Here is a 2,706-nt window from a genome sequence, read left to right as displayed (position 1 = left end):
TTAGCCGGGCATGGTGGCGCATGACTGTAGTTCCAGCTACTTTAAACACTTAAGTGGAAAGATCACATGAGCCCAGCAAGTCGATGTTGTGATGAGCATGCCACTGCACTCCAGCCTCGGTGACAGAGTAAGACTCTGACTCAAAAAAAAAAAAATGACACTTTCCTTACCTCCTCTTCTGGTTAAATTTATTTTACTGAGTGGCTCACAGAACTCAGGGAAACACTTGACTTAACGTACCCATTTTTGATAATGTATATTACCAAGGATACAGAAGAACTGGTTGTAAGAACTGTGCTAGCAAGTTAGTTGAATCCAAGGAGGGGGTTAAGACAACCACAATATTTATGAGATGTGTCAGAAGGTGGCAATGACAGGTTGCATGTGAGTGGGGAGCCTTGTGGGACTGAGCTCTTAACCTGTTTTGATGTTATCCTGTAGATATAAAGCATGGAACGGTACTTGCTCTAAAAGAATTCCATATGGGTCAATCAGTGACCATGACCACGTTTGGGAATCAGGGCTCTTTGCTCTAGAGACAGTGCTTCTTGACTCGGAGCAGCTTATCTTGGAGGACCTGGTATTAAAGACATTCATAGGATAATACAGGTAAGCACAATCAAGACATCAAAAATCCTAACATCAAGATGAACATAGCTGTCTCCTAGTCTGTTCCACATACATCATTTATTTGGGCTACACCTCTGGGCACTTCCCCAATAATCCTTTCTGCTGATCATTCTGTTTCAAACAATGCCAGATCTTTAAGTGATGAGATGAGTCTAAAAACATGCCAGGCCCTTTGGCATCTTATGGGCCATGAAGAATCTCCTTTACATCCTGACTTCCAAGAAGAGAGGAGATTCTTGTCCTGACAAGTTGATTTTCTTTCCCTATGTTCAACCAATAGTGACACAGGGTAGAGTCCATTGGTGCCCTGTGATGTACTGACATGTTTATTGTGTCCACCTGGAAGTTTGAAGGGCTGTGTGCTAGGACAAGACCTTTCTTACATGGGGTGAGTCTCTTAAGTTTTGCATTCTAAACACTATAGAGTATTTAGATTTGCCAGGAATACCTGATATGGACCAACCTGGCAAATATTTATCAGGGTTTTTCACTAGATCTCCTGCTCACTGTGATCTTCATTTTCATGAAGGCAAAAATTAAGTTTTTAGGACATTTACAATTTTTACATTAAAGATTTTAATAGCCGGGCTCGGTGGCTCAGCCTGTAATCCCGCACCTTTAAGAGGCTGAGGTGAGTGGATAGCCTGAGCCCGTGTGTTCAAGACCCACCTGGGCAGTGAGACCTCATCTCTACAATAAATTAAAAAAAAAAAAAATCAGCCAGGCGTAGTAGCGCATGCCTGTAATTCCAGCTACTTGGAAGGCTGAGGTCGATGCTGCGGTGGCCGGGTGCGGCCACTGCACTCCAGTCTAGGTGACAAAGTGAGACTCCAACTTAAAAAAAAAAGATTTTAATAATGTGATTTCTGAATATTTCTTTTCATTCTTTCCTACTCCTGCTCATGGGAGTGGCAAGAATAGTGGCAGAATTATTGTGTATTAGGGAATTTACTGATTTGTTTTACAATGCAACCTGTAACAAAAGGCACTGTCTCACTGTCAAGGGAAACAGTCACTCCCCACTGAGGAATACAATCATACAAAAGTGTTTTTGTAGCTGAATTGAATCAACTTTCTTCCAAGGATGGTTTTTCTTCAACTAGAAATTTGCATTTCTGTGCAAACCCATATTGATTTTTTCTTTGTTCTCTCTTGATTTTACATAGGTTTCCAGTGAGAAATTCCCTAATTCAGTGTTTAAATTGGACTTTTACATGGACTTCTTTGTATAGGTGTGGCATTGTAACAAAGGAAGTGGCTTGGTGTCTTTGATAACCTCATTTGGCTCCAGCAGAGTTCTTTGAGATAAGTCCCTTGCAAGCTGGATGTATTCCAAAAGTGTGCAAACCATATTATGCTTCTTGAGTCCTTTGCACTCTGAAGTTCCCTGTGAGGGAACATCGAAAATCTAGCAAGCCAGTCAGATGTCCCCTCTCAGAAGACATAAAGAGATTGCTGGTGATTATACTGGACATACTTACGCAAGCACAAGTTTTTCAAAAATGTATATTTCCTTGAAGTTTTCCATTCAAATTGTGTAAAAATGCAAATAAACACATGGAATATATAATGAGATATATGTAAAAAAAAATGAGCTGGTGTTATGTAGAAAGAGGATATATGAAGTGCTTTCATGATGGTGCACAGACTTGGCAATGAGTTACATATTGTTAATGTGGGAGGAAGAGAACAAGGGTTTACTATCTGTTCAAATAGGTGGTCGATGTCCAACAAATTTCTATTGCACAACATGTATCAGTGAACCTACAATGCACTTTGAGGACTGTTTCACACATTACCATATTTGAGAAAAATATAAGATATAAACTTTTTATGTTTTGTCTTTAATAAGTTCTTCAGTGTCCAAAATTCCATTGTTAGCCAAATATCATTATAGTAAAATGATTGGTTCCAATGCTATACTATTTAATACTTTATATTAGTTTTCGCTAATTCCAAAAAAAGTGTGGTCAAATAGCTGATAGGTGAATCCAATATGTCTCTGAGTGCAAAGGGTTAAATTATGCAAAGACAGACCTTACTTTCTACCATATCTTAAGGACATCAGTTTACATT

At 39.2% G+C, this 2,706-nt stretch overlaps 1 long non-coding RNA gene across 1 annotated transcript in view; it reads left to right on the top strand.

The window, feature by feature from the left end:
- Window positions 1-2,461, top strand: part of LOC103271961 — a 2,975-nt gene extending 514 nt beyond the window's left edge. The window contains exon 2 of the long non-coding RNA XR_505090.2: window positions 1,797-2,461. This is a non-coding gene — a long non-coding RNA (uncharacterized LOC103271961). The remainder of the gene's footprint in view (window positions 1-1,796) is intronic.
- The last annotated feature ends 245 nt before the right edge of the window (window positions 2,462-2,706 follow it).

The sequence above is a fragment of the Carlito syrichta genome, unplaced genomic scaffold (assembly GCF_000164805.1).
Source record: "Carlito syrichta isolate Samal-C Ts95f unplaced genomic scaffold, Tarsius_syrichta-2.0.1 Scaffold312044, whole genome shotgun sequence".
NCBI lineage: Eukaryota > Metazoa > Chordata > Mammalia > Primates > Tarsiidae > Carlito > Carlito syrichta.
This window is presented reverse-complemented; position numbering and strand designations above follow the sequence as displayed.